The sequence below is a fragment of the Triticum aestivum genome, chromosome 7D, assembly GCF_018294505.1.
Source record: "Triticum aestivum cultivar Chinese Spring chromosome 7D, IWGSC CS RefSeq v2.1, whole genome shotgun sequence".
Classification (NCBI taxonomy): Eukaryota; Viridiplantae; Streptophyta; class Magnoliopsida; order Poales; family Poaceae; genus Triticum; species Triticum aestivum.
In genome coordinates, this window is record NC_057814.1 from 524142602 (window position 1) to 524167708 (window position 25107).

Sequence of the window (25107 nt, forward strand, 5' to 3'; positions counted from 1 at the left end):
CGTCCTGGTGGTGGTCGTCGTTCCTTCTTGGTGGCGGCAGCGGGGGGAGACCGGTGTTGCCCTGGGGGCGATCCTCACGAGGCGGGTCCCTCCAGGCGCTCTCACAAGGTTGGTCCTGCCAGCGGTCCTCACGAGGCCGGTCGTGTAACTCCTCGCGCGGGCCACGGTCGTCCCAGCGTCCGCCTCCACGTCCTCCTCCTCGGCCGTAGCCCCGGTCATTGCGCTCGGGGCATCGACCGTAGCGTCCTTCCCGTATGGCTCTGAGCTCTTGACAGTCACTGGTGGTGTGGGTGTTCAGGTTGTGGAAGGCGCAGAATGGTCGGCCGTTCTTGGATGACTCAGGCTGATCTCTGCCCCGCTTGGTGTCGGGCTCCGCTGCGAGCACAGCTGCCTCCTTGCGCTTCACGTCCTTGGCCTTGGCCTTCTTCTCTTCCGCACCTGCGGCTGGCAGCTCGAGGAGAGAGAGGCGCCCCTCCTCAGCTCTTGCGCACTTGGTCGCCAGGTTGAAGAGCTCCTGAGATGTGCAGAGCTCCTCATGGATGGCGAGCTCTTCCTTCATCTTGACGTCACGGACGCTGTCGGAAAACGCGAAGTTGATGGCCTCGTCCGTGACCTTGGGGATCTTGAGGTGGGTGTTGTTGAAGCGCTGGATGTACTTCTGGAGGGTCTCTCCGAGTTGCTGCTTGATGCGGCGCAGATCACCTGCGGCCGGTGGGCGGTCGCGAGTGCCTTGGAAGTTGGCGACGAAGCGGTCGCGCATCTCGTCCCAGGAGGAGATCGAGCCATGCTGCAGGTTCAGGAGCCAGGAGCGGGCTCCATCCTTGAGAGCCATGGGAAACCAGTGTTGGAAATATGCCCTAGAGGCAATAATAAATGGTTATTATTATATTTCTTTGTTCATGGTAATTGTCTATTGTTCATGCTATAATTGTATTGTCCGGAAATCGTAATACATGTGTGAATACATAGACCACAACGTGTCCCTAGTAAGCCTCTAGTTGACTAGCTCGTTGATCAACGGATAGTCATGGTTTCCTGACTATGGACATTGGATGTCATTGATAACGGGATCACATCATTAGGAGAATGATGTGATCGACAAGACCCAATCCTAAGCATAGCATAAAAGATCGTGTAGTTTCGTTTGCTAGAAGCTTTTCCAATGTCAAGTATCTTTTCCTTAGACCATGAGATCGTGCAACTCCCGGATACCGTAGGAGTGCTTTGGGTGTGCCAAACGTCACAACGTAACTGGGTGACTATAAAGGTGCACTACGGGTATCTCCGAAAGTGTCTGTTGGGTTGGCACGGATCGAGACTGGGATTTGTCATTCCGTGTGACGGAGAGGTATCTCTGGGCCCACTCGGTAATGCATCATCATAATGAGCTCAATGTGACTAAGGCGTTAGTCACGGGATCATGCATTGCGGTACGAGTAAAGAGACTTGCCGGTAACGAGATTGAACAAGGTATTGGGATACCGACGATCGAATCTCGGGCAAGTAACATACCGATTGACAAAGGGAATTGTATACGGGATTGATTGAATCCTCGACATCGTGGTTATTCCGATGAGATCATCGTGGAACATGTGGGAGCCAGCATGGGTATCCAGATCCCGCTGTTGGTTATTGACCGGAGAGGCGTCTCGGTCATGTCTACATGTCTCCCGAACCCATAGGGTCTACACACTTAAGGTTCGGTGACGCTATTGTTGTAGAGATATGTGTATGCGGAAACCCGAAACTTGTTCGGAGTCCCGGATGAGATCCCGGACGTCACGAGGAGTTCCAGAATGGTCCGGAGGTAAAGAATTATATATAGGAAGTCAAGTTTCGGCCACCGGAAAAGTTTTGGGGGTTATCGGTATTGTACCGGGACCACCGGAAGGGTCCCGGGGGTCCACCGGGTGGGGCCACCTATCTCGGAGGGCCCCGTGGGCTGAAGTGGGAAGGGAACCAGCCCATAGTGGGCTGGGCGCCCCCCATGGGCCTCCCCCCTGCGCCTAGGGTTGGGAACCCTAGGGTGGGGGGCTTCCCACTTGCCTTAGGGGGCAAGGCATCCCCCTGGCCGCCGCCCCCCACCCTAGATGGGTTCTGGCCGGCGCCCCCCCTCCCAGGGGGCCTATATAAAGGGGGGGTGGGAGGGCAGCAACAATTACAGCCTTGGGCGCCTCCCTCTCCCCCTGCTACACCTCTCCCTCTCGCAGAAGCTCGGCGAAGCCCTGCCGAGACCCGCTACATCCACCACCACGCCGTCGTGCTGCTGGATCTCCATCAACCTCTCCTTCCCCTTGCTGGATCAAGAAGGAGGAGACGTCGCTGCACTGTACGTGTGTTGAACGTGGAGGTGCCGTCCGTTCGGCACTCGGTCATCGGTGATTTGGATCACGGCGAGTACGACTCCGTCATCCACGTCCATTGGAACGCTTTCACTCGCGATCTACAAGGGTATGTAGACGCACTCCTTTCCCCTCGTTGCTAGTATACTCCATAGATGGATCTTGGTGAGCATAGGAAAATTTTAAAATTCTGCTACGATCCCCAACAGTGGCATCATGAGCCAGGCCTATGCGTAGTTACTATGCACGAGTAGAACACAAAGAAGTTGTGGGCGTTGATGTTGCCAATTCTTCTTGCCGCTACTAGTCGTTTCTTGTTTCGGCGGCATTGTAGGATGAAGCGGCCCGGACCGACCTTACACGTACGCTTACGTGAGACAGGTTCCACCGACTGACATGCACTAGTTGCATAAGCTGGCTAGCGGGTGTCTGTCTCTCCTACTTTAGTCGGAACGGATTCGATGAAAAGGGTCCTTATGAAGGGTAAATAGAAATTGGCAAATCACGTTGTGGTCATACGTACGTAAGAAACGTTCTTGCTAGAAACCTACAAACCACGTAAAAACTTGCAACAACAATTAGAGGACGTCTAACTTGTTTTTGCAGCATGTGTTATGTGATGTGATATGGCCAGAAGATGTGATGAATGATATATGTGATGTATGAGATTGATCATATTCTTGTAATAGGAATCACGACTTGCATGTCGATGAGTATGACAACCGGCTGGAGCCATAGGAGTTGTCTTTATTATTTTGTATGACCTGCGTGTCATTGAATAACGCCATGTAAATTACATTACTTTGTTGCTAAACGCGTTAGCCATAGAAGTAGAAGTAATCGTTGGCGTGACGACTTCATGAAGACACAATGATGGAGATCATGGTGTCATGCCGGTGACGAAGATGATCATGGTGCCCCGAAGATGGAGATCAAAGGAGCATAATGATATTGGCTATATCATGTCACTATTTGATTGCATGTGATGTTTATCATGTTTTTGCATCTTATTTGCTTAGAACGACGGTAGTAAATAAGATGATCCCTTATGATAATTTCAAGAAAGTGTTCACCCTAACTGTGCACCGTTGCGAAGGTTCGTTGTTTCGAAGCACCACGTGATGATCGGGTGTGATAGATTCTAACGTTCGCATACAATGGGTGTTGACGAGCCTAGCATGTACAGACATGGCCTCGGAACACACGCAATACACTTAGGTTGAGTTGACGAGCCTAGCATGTACAGACATGGCCTCGGAACACGGAGGACCGAAAGGTCGAGCATGAGTCGTATAGAAGATACGATCAACATGGAGATGTTCACCGATCTTGACTAGTCCGTCTCACGTGATGATCGGACACGGCCTAGTTAACTCGGATCATGTTTCACTTAGATGACTAGAGGGATGTCTATCTGAGTGGGAGTTCATTGTGTAATTTGATTACATGAACTTAATTATCATGAACTTAGTCTAAAATCTTTACAATATGTCTTGTAGATCAAATGGCCCACGTTGTCCTCAACTTCAATGCGTTCCTAGAGAAAACCAAGCTGAAAGATGATGGCAGTAACTATACGGACTGGGTCCGGAACCTGAGGATCATCCTCATAGCTGCCAAGAAAGATTATGTCCTAGAAGCACCGCTAGGTGAAGCACCAATCCCAGAGAACCAAGACGTTATGAACGCTTGGCAGCAGCGTGCTGATGATTACTCCCTCGTTCAGTGCGGCATGCTTTACAACTTAGAACCGGGTCTCCAAAAGCGTTTTGAGAAACATGGAGCATATGAGATGTTCGAGGAGCTGAAACGGGTTTTTCAAGCTCATGCCCGGGTCGAGAGATATGATGTCTCCGACAAGTTCTTCAGCTGTAAAATGGAGGAGAATAGTTCTGTTAGTGAGCACATACTCAGAATGTCTGGGTTACACAACCGCTTATCCCAGCTGGGAGTTAATCTCCCGGATGACGCGGTCATTGACAGAATCCTTCAGTCGCCTCCACCGAGCTACAAGAGCTTCGTGATGAACTTCAATATGCAGGGGATGGAAAAGACCATTCCTGAGATATATTCAATGCTGAAATCAGCGGAGGTGGAGATCAGAAAAGAACATCAAGTGTTGATGGTGAATAAAACCACTAAGTTCAAGAAGGGCAAGGGTAAGAAGAACTTCAAGAAGGACAGCAAGGGAGTTGCCGCGCCCGGTAAACCAGTTACTGGGAAGAAGTCAAAGAATGAACCCAAGCCTGAAACTGAGTGCTTTTATTGCAAGGGAAGTGGTCATTGGAAGCGGAACTGCCCCAAGTACTTAGCGGACAAGAAGGCCGGCAACACTAAAGGTATATGTGATATACATGTAATTGATGTGTACCTTACCAGTACTCGTAGTAGCTCCTGGGTATTTGATACCGGTGCGGTTTCTCATATTTGTAACTCAAAACAGGAACTACGGAATAAACGGAGACAGGCGAAGGACGAGGTGACGATGCGCATCGGGAATGGTTCCAAGGTCGATGTGATCGCCGTCGGCACGCTACCTCTGCATCTACCCACGGGATTAGTTTTAAACCTCAATAATTGTTATTTAGTGCCAGCTTTGAGCATGAACATTGTATCTGGATCTCGTTTAATTCGAGATGGCTACTCATTTAAATCCGAGAATAATGGTTGTTCTATTTATTTGAGAGATATGTTTTATGGTCATGCCCCGCTGGTCAATGGTTTATTTTTGATGAATCTCGAACGTGATGTTACACATATTCATAGTGTGAATACCAAAAGATGTAAAGTTGATAACGATAGTCCCACATACTTGTGGCACTGCCGCCTTGGTCACATTGGTGTCAAGCGCATGAAGAAGCTCCATGCAGATGGACTTTTGGAGTCTCTTGATTACGAATCATTTGACACGTGCGAACCATGCCTCATGGGTAAGATGACCAAGACTCCGTTCTCCGGAACAATGGAGCGAGCAACCAACTTATTGGAAATCATACATACCGATGTGTGCGGTCCAATGAGTGTTGAGGCTCGCGGAGGATATCGTTATGTTCTCACTCTCACTGATGACTTACGTAGATATGGGTATGTCTACCTAATGAAACACAAGTCTGAAACCTTTGAAAAGTTCAAGGAATTTCAGAGTGAGGTTGAGAATCAACGTGACAAAAAAGTAAAATTCTTACGATCAGATCGTGGTGGAGAATATTCAAGTCACGAGTTTGGTGCACACTTAAGGAAATGTGGAATAGTTTCACAACTGACGCCGACTGGAACACCTCAGAGAAACGGTGTGTCCGAACGTCGTAATCGCACTCTATTGGATATGGTGCGATCTATGATGTCTCTTACCGATTTACCGCTCTCATTTTGGGGCTATGCTTTAGAGACTGCCGCATTCACTTTAAATAGGGCACCGTCGAAATCCGTTGAGACGACACCGTATGAATTATGGTTTGGGAAGAAACCTAAGCTGTCGTTTCTAAAAGTTTGGGGATGCGATGCTTATGTCAAGAAACGTCAACCTGAAAAGCTCGAACCCAAGTCAGAAAATGCGTCTTCATAGGATACCCCAAGGAAACTATTGGGTATACCCTCTACCTCAGATCCGAAGGCAAGATCTTTGTTGCCAAGAACGGGCCTTTCTAGAGAAGGAGTTTCTCTCGAAAGAATTGAGTGGGAGGAAATGGAACTTGATGAGGTGATAGTCACCCCTTGCGAACCGGAAAGTAGCGCAGCGCGGGAAGATGTTCCTGTGGTGCCTACACCGACTGGGGAGGAAGTTAATGATGATGATCATGAAGCTTCGGATCAAGTTACTACTGAACTTCGTAGGTCCACAAGGACACGTTCCGCACCAGAGTGGTACGGCAACCCTATCCTGGAAATCATGTTGTTAGACAACGGTGAACCTTCGAACTATGAAGAAGCGATGGTGGGCCCGGATTCCGACAAATGGCTTGAAGCCATGAAATCCGAGATAGGATCCATGTATGAAAAGTATGGACTTTGACTGACTTGCCCGATAATCGGCGAGCCATAGAAAACAAATGGATCTTTAAGAAGAAGACGGACGCGGATGGTAATGTGACCATCTACAAAGCTCGACTTGTCGCTAAGGGTTATCGACAAGTTCAAGGGGTTGACTACAATGAGACTTTCTCACCCGTAGCGAAGCTGAAGTCCTCTGAATCATGTTAGCAATTGCCGCATACTATGATTATGAGATATGGCAGATGGACGTTAAAACGGCATTCCTTAACGGCTTCCTTAAGGAAGAGTTGTATATGATGCAGCCGGAAGGTTTTGTCGATCCTAAGAATGCTAACAAAGTATGCAAGCTCCAGCGCTCAATCTATGGGCTGGTGCAGGCATCTCGGAGTTGGAACATTCGCTTTGATGAGATGATCAAAGCGTTTGGGTTTACACAGACGTATGGAGAAGCCTGTGTTTACAAGAAAGTGAGTGGGAGCTCTGTAGCATTTCTCTTATTATATGTGGATGACATATTATTGATGGGAAATGATATAGAATTCTTGGAAAGTATAAAGGCCTATTTGAATAAGTGTTTTTCAATGAAGGACCTGGGAGAAGCTGCTTATATATTAGGCATCAAGATCTATAGAGATAGATAAAGACGCCTCATTGGTCTTTCACAGAGTACATACCTTGACAAGATATTGAAGAAGTTCAATATGGATCAGTCCAAGAAGGGGTTCTTGCCTGTATTCCAAGGTGTGCAATTGAGCACGGCTCAATGCCCGACCACGGCAGAAGATAGAGAAAAGATGAGTGTCATCCCCTATGCCTTGGCCATAGGGTCTATTATGTATGCCATGCTGTGTACCAGACCTGATGTAAACCTTGCCGTAAGTTTGGTAGGAAGGTACCAAAGTAATCCCGGCATGGAACACTGGACAACGGTCAAGAATATCCTAAAGTACCTGAAAAGGACCAAGGATATGTTTGTCGTTTATGGAATTGACGAAGAGCTCGTCGTAAAGGGTTACGTCGATGCTAGCTTCGACACAGATCTGGATGACTCAAAGTCACAAACCGGATACGTGTATATTTTGAATGGAGGAGCAGTAAGCTGGTGCAGTTGCAAGCAAAGCGTCATGGCGGGATCTACATGTGAAGCGGAGTACATGGCAGCCTCGGAGGCAGCACAGGAAGCAGTCTGGATGAAGGAGTTCATTACCGACCTAGGGGTGATTCCCAATGCGTCGGGCCCGATGACTCTCTTCTGTGACAACACTGGAGCTATTGCACTTGCGAAGGAGCCTAGGTTTCACAGGAAGACCAGGCATATCAAGCGTCGCTTCAACTCCATTCGTGAAAGTGTTCAAAATGGAGACATAGATATTTGTAAAGTACATACGGACCTGAATGTAGCAGATCCGTTGACTAAACCTCTCCCTAGAGCAAAACATGATCAACACCAGGACGCAATGGGTGTTCGATTCATCACAATGTAACTAGATTATTGACTCTAGTGCAAGTGGGAGACTGTTGGAAATATGCCCTAGAGGCAATAATAAATGGTTATTATTATATTTCTTTGTTCATGGTAATTGTCTATTGTTCATGCTATAATTGTATTGTCCGGAAATCGTAATACATGTGTGAATACATAGACCACAACGTGTCCCTAGTAAGCCTCTAGTTGACTAGCTCGTTGATCAACGGATAGTCATGGTTTCCTGACTATGGACATTGGATGTCATTGATAACGGGATCACATCATTAGGAGAATGATGTGATGGACTAGACCTAATCCTAAGCATAGCATAAAAGATCGTGTAGTTTCGTTTGCTAGAAGCTTTTCCAATGTCAAGTATCTTTTCCTTAGACCATGAGATCGTGCAACTCCCGGATACCGTAGGAGTGCTTTGGGTGTGCCAAACGTCACAACGTAACTGGGTGACTATAAAGGTGCACTACGGGTATCTCCGAAAGTGTCTGTTGGGTTGGCACGGATCGAGACTGGGATTTATCATTCCGTGTGACGGAGAGGTATCTCTGGGCCCACTCGGTAATGCATCACCATAATGAGCTCAATGTGACTAAGGCGTTAGTCACGGGATCATGCATTACGGTACGAGTAAAGAGACTTGCCGGTAACGAGATTGAACAAGGTATTGGGATACCGACGATCGAATCTCGGGCAAGTAACATACCGATTGACAAAGGGAATTGTATACGGGATTGATTGAATCCTCGACATCGTGGTTCATCCAATGAGATCATCGTGGAACATGTGGGAGCCAACATGGGTATCCAGATCCCGCTGTTGGTTATTGACCAGAGAGGCGTCTCGGTCATCTCTACATGTCTCCCGAACCCGTAGGGTCTACACACTTAAGGTTCGGTGACGCTAGGGTTGTAGAGATATGTGTATGCGGAAACCCGCAAGTTGTTCGGAGTCCCGGATGAGATCCCGGACGTCACGAGGAGTTCCGGAATGGTCCGGAGGTAAAGAATTATATATAGGAAGTCAAGTTTCGGCCACCGGGAAAGTTTCGGGGGTTACCGGTATTGTACCGGGACCACCTTAAGGGTGGTCCCGGGGGTCACCGGGTGGGGCCACCTATCCCGGATGGCCCCGTGGGCTGAAGTGGGAAGGGATCCAGACCCTAGTGGGCTGGGCGCCCCCCATGGGCATCCCCCCCTGCGCTAGGGTTGGGAACCCTAGGGTGGGGGGCTTCCCACTTGCCTTGGGGGGCAAGGCACCCCCCTGGCCGCCGCCCCCCACCCTAGTTGGGTTCTGGCCGGCGCCCCCCCTCCCAGGGGGCCTATATAAAGGGGGGAGGGAGGGCAGCAACAATTACAGCCTTGGGCGCCTCCCTCTCCCCCTGCTACACCTCTCCCTCTCGCAGAAGCTCGGCGAAGCCCTGCCGAGACCCGCTACATCCACCACCACGCCGTCGTGCTGCTGGATCTCCATCAACCTCTCCTTCCCCTTGCTGGATCAAGAAGGAGGAGACGTCGCTGCACCGTACGTGTGTTGAACGCGGAGGTGCCGTCCGTTCGGCACTCGGTCATCGGTGATTTGGATCACGGCGAGTACGACTCCGTCATCCACGTTCATTGGAACGCTTCCGCTCGCGATCTACAAGGGTATGTAGATGCACTCCTTTCCCCTCATTGCTAGTATACTCCATAGATGCATCTTGTTGAGCGTAGGAAAATTTTAAAATTATGCTACGATTCCCAACAACCAGTTCGCCATGACTTTTTCGTCGCCGTTGGCCGCTTCGATGCTCAGCTCATAGAGCTGCAGGAACTCCGCGGGGTCGGCGGTGTCGTCGTAGCGAGGAGGCAGATCCGGCTTGAACTTGCCCAGCCAGGCGACGCTACGCAGCTCGGGGGTGAAAGCGCGACAGCCAGCCATGGTTGCCGGGGCTCGCTTCGGAGGTGGAGCTTTGTCTTGACGAGGTCCGCGCTGCGTTGCTGCGGGCGGTGCACGGTCTTGGCGAGGTGGCGCGGGGAGCGCAGGTGCAGCTTCTCGCGGCCACGGAATTTCTTGGCAGCTTCTCTCTTCCCGCGCGGGCGCCGGGCGCGGCGGATCACGCCGCGGAGCCACGCGCCTTGGCGCCAAGGCTCCGTCTTGGGGCTGAGGTGGTGGAGGCATGCCATGAGCCCCGTCGCCCGCGGCTGGTTGAGGGGGAGGCAGAGAGTGGGACGGCACCGGAGAGCCCCCTGCGGCGCGGACGAGCTCGGCGACGCGATCGAGCCACTCCTCGTAGAGGTCGTCTACGAGGCGGTAGCGTAGGAGCTCGTTCGCCGCGAGGAGCGCGGCCCGTGCCTCCATGGGAGCGCGGTGCGCGTGGGACGAAGAACCGGCAGGGGTCAGTGACGGAGTAGCGGTGCGGCCGTCTTGCCGCACCGAAGGATGCAGCGAGGACGCCTGTTGCTCGTTCCCCGCCGGGCCGGTGGCAGCGTTGGTGGCAGGAGACGGAGAATGACGAGGTAGCCCGCCGATGGGAGCCGTCTGAGCGACGCGGGTGGTGAGGGCAGCCCGACGCTCAGCTCGAGCACGGCGAGCGTCCGCCATGGAGACGATGGAGCGACGGAGCGACGAACTGATGGAAGCGAAGCTACGGCGCACCCCTACCTGGCGCGCCAAATGTCGGATGTGGGGTTCCGGCAAACCCTTAAGGTTCGAACACTGGGGTGCGCGCGAAGTCTTTCCCTCCTACCGATCTACGCCCTAGCTCGCAAAGATCTCGCGGACGAACTCGACCAACTCGCAACACAGAGAGACACGAGGTTTATACTGGTTCGGGCCACCGTTGTGGTGTAATACCCTACTCCAGTGTGGTGGTGGTGGATTGCCTCTTGGGCTGATGATGAACAGTACAAGGGAAGAACAGTCTCCGGAGGTTGAGGTGTTCTTGTGGCTAGGCTCTCGATCGGATTGGGTCGAGCTAAGATTCGATCGCCCTTACTACTGTGGTGGCTAGACCTATTTATAGAGGCCCTGGTCCTCTTCCCAAATATCGAGCGGGAAGGGAGCCAACAACGGCGGGAAAATTTGAAGGGGGGCAGCTAGTACAAGCTATCCTGATAAAAGCGGTCTTCGCCTGCGAAAAGATCTGGTGGTGACGCCGTCTTGGGCTGCACAATGACCCCCATCTTGCCGTCCTCCTGGTCTTGGTCTCGTTGCACCAATATAGCAACCTTTGCCTGATGCCTCGGTACTCTTCGCCTGCGCTGGCGTCCTTAGCACCAAAGAGGAAATAAGGATGCTGCACGCGCTAGCGCCCGCCTGGTGCCGTTCGTCATGGCTCACGTCACGAGAGCCTCATGAGGTTTTGCCCCGCCCTGATATCTCCGCTCCTCGCAAGCCTGCCTGGTTAGGCTACTCCAGAGGAGGTCTTGCGTCGTCCGCCTCGCGAGGCTTGGACCCTCGCGAGGGTCTTGGATGCCTTGTTGATGAAGATGGGCCGTACGGCCTGCTGGCTTAACCACCCTGTGGGCCGCAGGCAGGCAAGTCTGGGGACCCCCATTCCCAGAACGCCGACATATATACATGATCATGCCTCGATATTCTCATAATTATGCACTTTTCTATCAATTGCTCGACAGTAATTTGTTCACCCACCGTAATGCTTATGCTATCTTGAGAGAAGCCACTAGTGAAACCTATGGCCCCCGGGTCTATTCTCCATCATATTAATCTCCCGTCAACAAGCTATTTCTATCGCCGTTTATTTTGCTTTCTTTACTTTTAGTCTTTATCATAAAAATACCAAAAATATTATCTTATCATCTCTATCAGATCTCACTTTTGCAAGTGGTCATGAAGGGATTGACAACCCCTTTATCGCGTTGGTTGCAAGGTTCTTATTTGTTTGTGTAGGTACGAGGGACTTGCGTGTGGCCTCCTACTGGAGTGATACCTTGGTTCTCAAAAACTGAGGGAAATACTTACGCTACTTTGCTGCATCACCCTTTCCTCTTCAAGGGAAAACCAACGCAGTGCTCACGAGGTAGCAAGAAGGATTTCTGGCGCCGTTGCCGGGGAGTCTACGCACAAGTCAAGACATACCAAGTACCCATCACAAACTCTTATCCCTCGCATTACATTATTTGCCATTTGCCTCTCGTTTTCCTCTCCCCCACTTCACCCTTGCCATTTTATTCGCCCTCTCTTTCCGTTCGCCTCTTTTTTGCTAGCTTCGTCGTTATGGCTAGTCCTTTATCTACACCTTTGCCTCCCAAAAATGAAGTCCTTAATTTTAAACAAAGGGAGGGAGAAAATCTAAAAGATGCTTGGTACAGAATTTGCAATGCACAAAATAGATCTACTAGGAAGCAATCTACTTCCGTTCTTCTTCGCAATATTTATGTAGGCATCGCTCCTTGGAATAGATATATTCTTGATACCATTACCGAAGGAAATTTCTTGGGTAGCCATACTTTTGATTCTTATAATGCTATGATAGATTTGTTTGGCCCACCACCTCTTTTGGTTAATGGAACTATTTTAACTTTGAAACATGTGATGCAACGGCTTGAAATTATTGAAAATAAAGTTGCCACTGTAGAGTTGATTGAAAATTTGGATAGAAATATCCACAACCAAATTACCCAATACGGATCTAAGGTAGGAGTTGATCTTAAATTTTTTTAAAGAAAAGGAACCTATGGTTAATGAAAAGATAGATCAAGATTCCACTAGAATTGATAAAATTGAGGTTATTATTACCAACCTAGGCTCTACCTTTTCTTCCATGAAAAACACTCCTTCTAATGCTAAGATTGCCGAATTGATGTATGTTCCTAAAAATAAGGGTGAAACTTCTAGTAAGGGAAATGCGGACCTCAAATCCATAAGTGTTCACCCCAACTTTCTCGCTATCCTTAAGGAACCTTTTGCTACAAATGATTTTGTCGATTTCGTGCCTAGGACTTTGATAATTAATAAAAAAGAAAGAAACTCCTAGGGGTTATAGGTCTCTTATTGAAGAATTGCCTACCAAAGATGGTAACACCTAGATCTATCCTTGCCTTTATGCCTAGCTAGGGGTGTTAAACGATAGCGCTTGTTGGGAGGCAACCCAATTTTATTTTATTTTTTTGCTTTTTGGTTCTGTTTAGGAATAAATAATTCATCTAGCTTCTGTTTATATGTGGTTTTGTGTTTTAATTAGTGTTTGTGCCAAGTAGAACCTTTGGGAAGACTTGGGGAAAGTCTTTGCGATCTTGCTGTAAAAAACATAAACTTTAGCGCTCACGAGATTAGCTACAACTTTTTACTGGAGAGTGCTATTTAGTTGATTCTTTTTTCAGATCATTAACAGGTAAATGCCTCACGTCCAGCAATTTATTTTAGAATTTTTGGACTTCCATAAGTTTGTGTTAGTTACAGATTACTACAGACTGTTCTGTTTTTGACAGATTCTGTTTTTCGCGTATTGTTTGCTTATTTTGATGAATCTATGGCTAGTAATGGAGTTTATGAACCATAGTAAAGTTGGAATACAGTAGGTTTAACACAAATATAAATAAAGAATGAGTTCATTACAGTACCTTGAAGTTGTGTTTTGTTTTCTTTCACTAACGGAGCTCACGAGATTTTCTGTTAAGTTTTGTGTTGTGAAGTTTTCAAGTTTTGGGTAAAGATTTGATGGATTATGGAACAAGGAGTGGCAAGATCCTAATCTTGGGGATGCCTAAGGGACCCCAAGGTAAAATCTAAGGACAACCCAAAAAGCCTAAGCTTGGGGATGCCCCTGAAGGCATCCCCTCTTTTGTCTTCGTCCATCGGTAACTTTACTTGGAGCTATACTTTTATTCACCACATGGTATGTGTTTTGCTTGGAGGGTCTTGCATGATTTGAGTCTTTGCTTTTTAGTTCACCACAATCATCCTTGCTGTACACACCTTTTTAGAGAGACACACATTAATCGGAATTTATTAGAATACTCTTTGTGCTTCACTTATATCTTTTGAGCTAAATAATTTTGTTCTAGTGCTTCACTTATATCTTTTAGAGCACGGTGGTGGTTATATTTTATAGAAATTATTGATCTCTCATGCTTCACTTATATCATTTTGAGAGTCCTTTAGAAAAGGATGGTAGTTTACAAAGTGCATTGAATAGTAAGAGAAGTTTGATACTTGATAGTTGTTTTGAGATATAAAGGTGGTAATATTAGAGGTGTGCTAGTTGAGCAATTGTGAAATTGAGAAATACTTGTGTTGAAGTTTGCAAGTCCCGTAGCATGCACGTATGCTAAACGTTGTGTGACAAATTTGAAGCACGAGGTGATCTTTGATTGCTTTCCTTATGAGTGGCGGTCGGGGAGGAGCGATGGTCTTTTCCTACCAATCTATCCCCCGTAGGAGCATGCGCGTAGTCCTTGGTTTTGATGACTTGTAGATTTTTGCAATAAGTACGTGAGTTCTTTATGACTAATGTTGAGTCCATGGATTATACGCACTCTCACCTTTCCATCATTGCTAGCTTCTTCGGTACCGTGCATTGCCCTTTCTCACCTTGAGAGTTGGTGCAAACTTCGCCGGTGCATCCAAACCCCGTGATATGATACGCTCTATCACACATAAACCTCCTTATATCTTCCTCAAAACAGCCACCATACCTACCTATTATGGCATTTCCATAGCCATTCCGAGATATATTGCCATGCAACTTTCCACCGTTCCGTTTATTATGACACGCATCATCATTGTTATATTGCTTTGCATGATCATGTAGTAGACATCGTATTTGTGGCAAAGCCACCGTTATAATTCTTTCATACATGTCACTCTTGATTCATTGCATATCCCGGTACACCGCCGGAGGCATTCACATAGAGTCATATTTTGTTCTAAGTATTGAGTTGTAATCTTTGAGTTGTAAGTAAATAAAAGTGTGATGATCATCATTATTAGAGCATTGTCCCAAGTGAGGAAATGATGATGGAGACTATGATTCCCCCACAAGTCGGGATGAGACTCCGGACGAAGAAAAAGAAAGACAGAAAATAGGCCAAAAAGAAAAAAAGAGAGAAGAAAGCCCAAATAAAAAAAAAGAGAAGGGACAATGTTACTATCCTTTTGTTGGAAATACGCCCTTGAGGCAATAATAAATGGTTATTATTATATTTCTTTGTTCATGATAATTGTCTATTATTCATGCTATAATTTTGTTATCCGAAAATCGTAATACATGTGTGAATATATAGACCACAACGTGTCCCTAGTAAGCCTCTAGTTGACTAGCTCGTCGATTAACCGATAGTCATGGTTTCCTGACTATGGAAATTGGATGTCGTTGATAACGGGATCAAATCATTAGGAGAATGATGTGATGGACAAGACCCAATCCTAAGCATAGCATAAAAGATCGTGTAGTTTCGTTTGCTAGAGCTTTTCCAATGTCAAGTATCTTTTCCTTAGACCATGAGATCGTGCAACTCCCGGATAACGTAAGAGTGCTTTGGGTGTGCCAAACGTCACAACGTAACTGGGTGACTATAAAGGTGCACTACGGGTATCTCCGAAAGTGTCTGTTGGGTTGGCACGGATCGAGACTGGGATTTGTCACTCCGTATGACGGAGAGGTATCTCTGGGCCCACTCGGTAATGCATCATCATAATGAGCTCAATGTGACTAAGGCGTTGGTCACGGGATCATGCATTGCGGTACAAGTAAAGAGACTTGCCGGTAACGAGATTGAACAAGGTATTGGGATACCGACGATCGAATCTCGGGCAAGTAACATACCGATTGACAAAGGGAATTGTATACGGGATTGATTGAATCCTCGACATCGTGGTTCATCCGATGAGATCATCGTGGAACATGTGGGAGCCAACATGGGTATCCAAATCTCGCTGTTGGTTATTGACCGGAGAGGCGTCTCGGTCATGTCTGCATGTCTCCCGAACCCGTAGGGTCTACACACTTAAGGTCCGGTGACGCTAGGGTTGTAGAGATATGAGTATGCGGAAACCCGAAAGTTGTTCGGAGTCCCGGATGAGATCCCGGACGTCACGAGGAGTTCCGGAATGGTCCGGAGGTGAAGAATTATATATAGGAAGTCTAGTTTCGGCCACCGGGAAAGTTTCGGGGGTTATCGGTATTGTACCGGGACCACCGGAAGGGTCCCGGGGGTCCACCGGGTGGGGCCACCTATCCCGGAGGGCCCCATGGGCTGAAGTGGGAAGGGAACCAGCCCATAGTGGGCTGGGGTGCCCCCCATGGGCCTCCCCCCTGCGCCTAGGGTTGGAAACCCTAGGGTGGGGGGGCGCCCGACTTGACTTGGGGGGTAAGTTACCCCCCTGGCCGCCGCCCCCCATCCAGATGGGCTCCTGGCCGGCGCCCCCCCCCCCCTCCCAGGGGGCCTATATAAAGGGGGGAGGGAGGGCAGTAGGACAACAGCCTTGGGCGCCTCCCTCCTCCCCTGCTACACCTCTCCCTCTCGCAGAAGCTCGGCGAAGCCCTGCCGAGACCCGCTACGTCCATCACCACGCCGTCGTGCTGCTGGATCTCCATCAACCTCTCCTTCCCCCTTGCTGGATCAAGAAGGAGGAGACGTCGCTGCACCGTACGTGTGTTGAACACGGAGGTGCCGTCCGTTCGGCACTCGGTCATCGGTGATTTGAATCACGGTGAGTACGACTCTGTCAACAACGTTCATTGGAACGCTTCCGCTCGCGATCTACAAGGGTATGTAGATGCACTCCTTTCCCCTTGTTGCTAGTATACTCCATAGATGGATCTTGGTGAGCGTAGGAAAATTTTAAAATTCTCCTACGATCCCCAACAGTGGCATCATGAGCCAGGCCTATGCGTAGTTACTATGCACGAGTAGAACACAAAGAAGTTGTGGGCGTTGATGTTGCCAATTCTTCTTGCCGCTACTAGTCGTTTCTTGTTTCGGCGGCATTGTGGGATGAAGCGGCCCGGACCGACCTTACACGTACGCTTACGTGAGACAGGTTCCACCGACTGACATGCACTAGTTGCATAAGGTGGCTAGCGGGTGTCTGTCTCTCCTACTTTAGTCGGAACGGATTCGATGAAAAGGGTCCTTATGAAGGGTAAATAAAAATTGGCAAATCACGTTGTGGTTTTACGTAGGTAAGAAAGATTCATGCTAGAAACCTATTCAAGCCACGTAAAAACATGCAACAACAATTAGAGGACGTCTAACTTGTTTTTGCAGCATGTGCTTTGTGATGTGATATGGCCAGAAGATGTGATGAATGATATATGTGATGTATGAGATTGATCATATTCTTGTAATAGGAATCACGACTTGCATGTCGATGAATATGACAACCGGCAGGAGCCATAGGAGTTGTCTTTATTATTTTGCATGACCTGCGTGTCATTGAATAACGCCATGTAAATTACTTTACTTTGTTGCTAAACGCGTTAGCCATAGAAGTAGAAGTAATCGTTGGCGTGACGACTTCATGAAGACACAATGATGGAGATCATGATGATGGAGATCATGGTGTCATGCCGGTGACGAAGATGATCATGGTGCCCCGAAGATGGAGATCAAAGGAGCATAATGATATTGGCCATATCATGTCACTATTTGATTGCATGTGATGTTTATCATGTTTTTGCATCTTATTTGCTTAGAACGACGGTAGTAAGTAAGATGATCCCGTATGATAATTTCAAGAAAGTGTTCCCCCTAACTGTGCACCGTTGCGAAGGTTCGTTGTTTCAAAGCACCACGTGATGATCGGGTTTGATAGATTCTAACTTTCGCATACAACGGGTGTTGACGAGCCTAGCATGTACAGACATGGCCTCGAAACACACGCAATACACTTAGGTTGACTTGACGAGCCTAGCATGTACAGACATGGCCTCGGAACACAGAGGACCAAAAGGTCGAGCATGAGTCGTATAGAAGATACGGTCAACATGGAGATGTTCACCTATCTTGACTAGTCCGTCTCACGTGATGATCGGACACGGCCTAGTTAACTCGTATCATGTTTCACTTAGATGACTGGAGGGATGTCTATCTGAGTGGGAGTTCATTGAGTAATTTGATTAGATGAACTTAATTATCATGAACTTAGTCTAAAATCTTTACACTATGTCTTGTAGATCAAATGGCCCACGTTGTCCTCAATTTCAACGCGTTCCTAGAGAAAACCAAGCTGAAAGATGATGGCAGCAACTATACGGACTGGGTCCGGAACTTGAGGATCATCCTCATAGCAGCCAAGAAAGATTGTGTCTTAGAAGCACCGCTAGGTGAAGCCCCAATCCCAGAGAACCAGGACGTTATGAACGCTTGGCAGCAGCGTGCTGATGATTACTTCCTCGTTCAATGCGGCATGCTTTACAACTTAGAACCGGGTCTCCAAAAGCGTTTTGAGAAACATGGAGCATATGAGATGTTCGAAGAGCTGAAAATAGTTTTCCAAGCTCATGCCCGGGTCGAGAGATATGAAGTCTCCGACAAGTTCTTCAGCTGTAAAATGGAGGAGAATAGTTCTGTTAGTGAGCACATACTCAGAATGTCTGAGTTACACAACCGCTTATCTCAGCTGGGAGTTAATCTCCCGGATGACGCGGTCATTGACAGAATCCTCCAGTCGCTTTCACCAAGCTACAAGAGCTTTGTGATGAACTTCAATATGCAGGGGATGGAAAAGACCATTCCTGAGGTATATTCAATGCTGAAATCAGCGGAGGTGGAGATCAAAAAAGAACATCAAGTGTTGATGGTGAATAAAACCACTAAGTTCAAGAAGGGCAAGGGTAAGAAGAACTTCAAGAAGGACGGCAAGGGAGTTGCCACGCCCGGTAAGCCAGTTACTGGGAAGAAGTCGAAGAATGGACCCAAGCCTGAGACTGAGTGCTTTTATTGCAAGGGAAGTGGTCACTGGAAGCGGAACTGCCCCAAATACTTAGTGGACAAGAAGGCCGGCAACACCAAAGGTATATGTGATATACATGTAATTGATGTGTACCTTACCAGTACTCGTAGTAGTTCCTGGGTATTTGATACCGGTGCGGTTGCTCATATTTGTCACTCAAAACAGGAACTACGGAATAAACGGAGACTAGCGAAGGATGAGGTGACGATGCGCGTCGGCAATGGTTCCAAGGTCGATGTGATCGTCGTCGGCACGCTACCTCTGCATCTACCTACGGGATTAGTTTTAAACCTCAATAGTTGTTATTTAGTGCCAGCTTTGAGCATGAACATTGTATCTGGATCTCGTTTAATTCGAGATGGCTACTCATTTAAATCCGAGAATAATGGTTGTTCTATTTATATGAGAGATATGTTTTATGGTCATGCCCCGCTGGTTAATGGTTTATTCTTGATGAATCTCGAACGTGATGTTACACATATTCATAGTGTGAATACCAAAAGATGTAAAGTTGATAACGATAGTCCCACATACTTGTGGCACTGCCGCCTTGGTCACATTGGTGTCAGGCGTATGAAGAAGCTCCATGCAGATGGACTTTTGGAGTCTCTTGATTATGAATCATTTGACACGTGCGAACCATGCCTCATGGGTAAGATGACCAAGACTCCGTTCTCCGGAAAAATGGAGCGAGCAACCAACTTATTGGAAATCATACATACCGATGTGTGCGGTCCAATGAGTGTTGAGGCTCGCGGAGGATATCGTTATGTTCTCACTCTCACTGATGACTTAAGTAGATATGGGTATGTCTACCTAATGAAACACAAGTCTGAAACCTTCGAAAAGTTCAAGGAATTTCAGAGTGAGGTTGAGAATCAACGTGACAGAAAAATAAAACTCTTACGATCAGATCGTGGTGGAGATTATTTAAGTCACGAGTTTGGTACACACTTAAGGAAATGTGGAATCGTTTCACAACTCACGCCGCCTGGAACACCTCAGCGAAACGGTGTGTCCGAACGTCGTAATCGCACTCTATTGGATATGGTGCGATCTATGATGTCTCTTACCGACTTACCGCTCTCATCTTGGGGCTATGCTTTAGAGACTTCCGCATTCACTTTAAATAGGGCTTCGTCGAAATCCGTTGAGATGACACCGTATGAATTATGGTTTGGGAAGAAACCTAAGCTGTCGTTTCTAAAAGTTTGGGGATGCGATGCTTATGTCAAGAAACTTCAACCTGAAAAGCTCGAACCCAAATCAGAAAAATGCGTCTTCATAGGATACCCTAAGGAAACTATTGGGTATACCTTCTACCTCAGATCCGAAGGCAAGATCTTCGTTGCCAAGAACGGGTCCTTTCTGGAGAAGGAGTTTCTCTCGAAAGAATTGAGTGGGAGGAAAGTGGAACTTGATGAGGTGATAGTCACCCCTTCCGAACCGGAAAGTAGCGCAGCACGGGAAAATGTTCCTGTGGTGCCTAGACCGACTGGGGAGGAAGTTAATGATGATGATCATGAAGCTTCGGATCAAGTTACTACTGAACTTCGTAGGTCCACAAGGACACGTTCCGCACCAGAGTGGTACGGCAACCCTGTCCTGGAAATCATGTTGTTAGACAACGGTGAACCTTCGAACTATGAAGAAGCGATGGCGGGCCCGGATTCCGACAAATGGCTAGAAGCCATGAAATCCGAGATAGGATCCATGTATGAAAACGAAGTATGGACTTTGACTGACTTACCCGATGATCGGCGAGCCATAGAAAACAAATGGATCTTTAAGAAGAAGACGGACGCGGATGGTAATGTGACCATCTATAAGGCTCGACTTGTCGCTAAGGGTTATCGACAAGTTCAAGGGGTTGACTACGATGAGACTTTCTCACCCGTAGCGAAGCTGAAGTCCGTCCGAATCATGTTAGCAATTGCAGCATACTATGATTATGAGATATGGCAGATGGACGTCAAAACGGCATTCCTTAACGGCTTCCTTAAGGAAGAGTTGTATATGATGCAGCCGGAAGGTTTTGTCGATCCTAAGAATGCTAACAAAGTATGCAAGCTCCAGCGCTCAATCTATGGGCTGGTGCAAGCATCTCGGAGTTGGAACATTCGCTTTGATGAGATGATCAAAGCGTTTGGGTTTACACAGACTTATGGAGAAGCCTGTGTTTACATGAAAGTGAGTGGGAGCTCTGTAGCATTTCTCATATTATATGTGGATGACATACTATTGATGGGAAATGATATAGAATTCTTGGAAAGTATAAAGGACTATTTGAATAAGTGTTTTTCAATGAAGGACCTTGGAGAAGCTGCTTATATATTAGGCATCAAGATCTATAGAGATAGATCAAGATGCCTCATTGGTCTTTCACAGAGTACATACCTTGACAAGATATTGAAGAAGTTCAATATGGATCAGTCCAAGAAGGGGTTCTTGCCTGTATTGCAAGGTGTGCAATTGAGCACGGCTCAATGCCCGACCACGGCAGAAGATAGAGAAAAGATGAGTGTCATCCCCTATGCCTCGGCCATAGGGTCTATTATGTATGCCATGCTGTGTACCAGACCTGATGTGAACCTTGCCGTAAGTTTGGTAGGAAGGTACCAAAGTAATCCCGACATGGAACACTGGACAGTGGTCAAGAATATCCTGAAGTACCTGAAGAGGACTAAGGATATGTTTCTCGTTTATGGAGGTGACGAAGAGCTCGTCGTAATGGGTTACGTCGACGCTAGCTTCGACACAGATTGGGATGACTCGAAGTCACAAACCGGATACGTGTATATTTTGAATGGAGGAGCAGTAAGCTGGTGCAGTTGCAAGCAAAGCGTCGTGGCAGGATCTACATGTGAAGCGGAGTACATGGCAGCCTCGGAGGCAGCACAGGAAGCAGTCTGGATGAGGAGTTCATTACCGACCTAGGGGTGATTCCCAATGCGTCGGGCCCGATGACTCTCTTCTGTGACAACACTGGAGCTATTGCCCTTGCGAAGGAGCCCAGGTTTCACAGGAAGACCAGGCATATCAACCGTCGCTTCAACTCCATTCGTGAAAGTGTTCAAAATGGAGACATGGATATTTGTAAAGTACATACGGACCTGAATGTAGCAGATCCGTTGACTAAACCTCTCCCTAGAGCAAAACATGATCAACACAAGCACGCAATGGGTGTTCGATTCATCACAATGTAACTAGATTATTGACTCTAGTGCAAGTGGGAGACTGTTGGAAATATGCCCTAGAGGCAATAATAAATGGTTATTATTATATTTCTTTGTTCATGATAATTGTCTATTGTTCATGCTATAATTGTGTTATCCAGAAATCGTAATACATGTGTGAATATATAGACCACAACGTGTCCCTAGTAAGCCTCTAGTTGACTAGCTCGTTGATCAACCAATAGTCATGGTTTCCTGACTATGGACATTGGATGTCGTTGATAACAGGATCACATCATTAGGAGAATGATGTGATGGACAAGACCCAATCCTAAGCATAGCATAAAAGATCGTGTAGTTTTGTTTGCTAGAGCTTTTCCAATGTCAAGTATCTTTTCCTTAGACCATGAGATCATGCAACTCCCGGATACCGTAAGAGTGCTTTGGGTGTGCCAAATGTCACAACGTAACTAGGTGACTATAAAGGTGCACTACGGGTATCTCCGAAAGTGTCTGTTGGGTTGGCACGGATCGAGACTGGGATTTGTCACTCCGTATGACGGAGAGGTATCTCTGGGCCCACTCGGTAATGCATCATCATAATGAGCTCAATGTGACTAAGGCGTTGGTCACGGGATCATGCATTGCGGTACGAGTAAAGAGACTTGCCGGTAACGAGATTGAACAAGGTATTGGGATACCGACGATCGAATCTCGGGCAAGTAACATACCGATTGACAAAGGGAATTGTATACGGGATTGATTGAATCCTCGACATCGTGGTTCATCCGATGAGATCATCGTGGAACATGTGGGAGCCAACATGGGTATCCAGATCCCGCTGTTGGTTATTGACCGGAGAGGCGTCTCGGTCATGTCTGCATGTCTCCCGAACCGTAGGGTCTACACACTTAAGGTCCGGTGACGCTAGGGTTGTAGAGATATGAGTATGCGGAAACCCAAAAGTTGTTCGGAGTCCTGGATGAGATCCTGGACATCACGAGGAGTTCCGGAATGGTCCGGAGGTGAAGAATTATATATAGGAAGTCCAGTTTCGGCCACCGGGATAGTTTCGGGGGTTATCGGTATTGTACCGGGACAACTGGAAGGGTCCCGGGGGTCCACCGGGTGGGGCCACCTGTCCCGGAGGGCCCCATGGGATGAAGTGGGAAGGGAACCAGCCCATAGTGGGCTGGGGTGCCCCCCATGGGCCTCCCCCCTGCGCCTAGGGTTGGAAACCCTAGGGTTGGGGACGCCCCACTTGACTTGGGGGGTAAGTTACCCCCCTGGCCGCCGCCCCCCATCCAGATGGGCTCCTGGCCGGCGCCCCCCTCCCAGGGGGCCTATATAAAGGGGGAGGGAGGGCAGTAGGACAACAGCCTTGGGCGCCTCCCTCCTCCCCTGCTACACCTCTCCCTCTCGCGGAAGCTCGGCGAAGCCCTGCCGAGACCCGCTACGTCCATCACCACGCCGTCGTGCTGCTGGATCTCCATTAACCTCTCCTTCCCCCTTGCTGGATCAAGAAGGAGGAGACATCGCTGCACCGTACGTGTGTTGAACGCGGAGGTGCCGTCCGTTCGGCACTCGGTCGTCGGTGATTTGAATCACGGCGAGTACGACTCCGTCAACAACGTTCATTGGAGTGCTTCCGCTCGCGATCTACAACGGTATGTAGATGCAATCCTTTCCCCTCGTTGCTAGTATACTCCATAGATGGATCTTGGTGAGCGTAGGAAAATTTTAAAATTCTGCTACGATCCCCAACACCTTTTACCACACTTCTGCTTCAAAATAGCACCATGATCTTCATGATAGAGAGTCTCCTATTTTGTCACTTTCATATACTAGTGGGAATTTTACATTATAGAACTTGGCTTGTATATTCCAACAATGGGCTTCCTCAAATGCCCTAGGTCTCCGTGAGCAAGCAAGTTGGATGCACACCCACTTAGTTTATTTTGTTGAGCTTTCATAAATTTCTAGCTCTAGTGCATCCGTTGCATGGCAATCCCTACTCCTTGCATTGACATCAATTGATGGGCATCTCCATAGCCCGTTGATTAGCCGCGTCAATGTGAGACTTTCTCCTTTTTTGTCTTCTCACACAACCTCAATCATTATATTCTATTCCACCCATAGTGCTATGTCCATGGCTCGCGCTCATCTATTGCGTAAAAGTTGAAACAGTTTGAAAAGGCTAAGTATGAAACAATTGCTTGGCTTGTCATCGAGGTTGTGCATGATGAGAGCATTTTGTGTGACGAAAATGAAGCATAGCCAAACTATATGATTTTGTAGGGATAAGCTTTCTTTGGCTATGTTATTTTGATAAGACATAATTGCTTGGTTAGCATGCTTGAAGTATTATTATGTTTATGTCAATATTAAACTTTTATCTTGAATCTTTCGGATCTGAACATTCATGCCACAATAAAGAAAATTACATTGAGAAATATGCTAGGAAGCATTCCACATCAAAAATTCTGTTTTTACCATTTACCTACTCGAGGACGAGCAGGAATTAAGCTTGGGGATGCTTGATACGTCTCCAACATATCTATAATTTTTTATTGTTCCATGCTATTATATATTCTGTTTTGGATGTTTAATGGGCTTTATTATACACTTTCATATTATTTTTGGGACGAACCTATTAACCCAAGGCCCAGTGCAAATTGCTGTTTTTTTGCCTATTTCAGTGTTTCACAGAAAAGGAATATCAAACGGAGTCCAAACGGAATGAAACCCTCGGGAGAGTTATTTTTGGAACAAACGTGATCCAGAGGACTTGGAGTGGACGTCAAGAAACATACGAGGAGGCCAAGAGGCAGGGGTTGCATGCCCTCCACCCTCGTGGGCCCCTCGTGGCTCCACCGACCTACTTCTTCCTCCTATATATACCTACGTACCCCGAAACCATTGAGGAGCACCACGAAAACGTAATTCCACCAACGCAACCTTCTGTACCCGTGAGATCCCATCTTGGGGCCTTTTCCGGCACTTTGCCGGAGGGGGCATCGATCATGGAGGGCTTCTACATCAACACCATAGCCTCTCCGATGATGTGTGAGTAGTTTACCACAAACCTTCGGGTCCATAGTTATTAGCTAGATGGCTTGTTCTCTCTCTTTGGATCTCAATACAAAGTTCTCCTCGATCTTCTTGGAGATCTATCCGATGTAACTCTTTTTGCGGTGTGTTTGTCGAGATCCGGTGA